General features: G+C 62.0%; 1 protein-coding gene across 2 annotated transcripts in view; it reads left to right on the forward strand.

Moving 5' to 3' along the window:
* Window positions 1-59: 59 nt before the first annotated feature.
* The window catches only part of HMGB2 (high mobility group box 2), a 2354-nt gene continuing 2110 nt past the window's right edge, over window positions 60-303 (forward strand). Inside the window, exon 1 of one of the 2 annotated variants that reach the window (XM_029938725.1) lies at window positions 60-160. The gene's annotated coding sequence lies outside the window, so the exon portion shown is untranslated. The other variant, XM_029938732.1, reaches the window with a different exon arrangement.

The raw sequence follows: 303 nt of genomic DNA on the forward strand, positions 1-303 counted from the left end.
TGTGGCCCGGCTCGTCAAGTTGCCGTGGCGCGGAGAACTCTGCAAAACAAGAGGCTGAGGATTGCGTTAGCGATAAACCAGTTCACGCCGGAGCCCTAGGAAGGAAGCGTCTCGGTTGGATCCGGCCCCTCCGCAGGACTGTAAGGAAAGCTACCACCAGGCAAGAATCCTCTTCAGCCCCTTAGCGTTCGTGGGCCTGCCGTTCCCCCTTTCCTCATACCCTTTTAGCTGGTCCGGGTGCTGTGGCTCTTGGGGTTCGACCCGGCGAGCGGAACCTGAGGTGCGGGCCGGTGAGGGCCAGGG

This window comes from Suricata suricatta, chromosome 1 (genome assembly GCF_006229205.1).
Source record: "Suricata suricatta isolate VVHF042 chromosome 1, meerkat_22Aug2017_6uvM2_HiC, whole genome shotgun sequence".
Lineage (NCBI taxonomy): Eukaryota > Metazoa > Chordata > Mammalia > Carnivora > Herpestidae > Suricata > Suricata suricatta.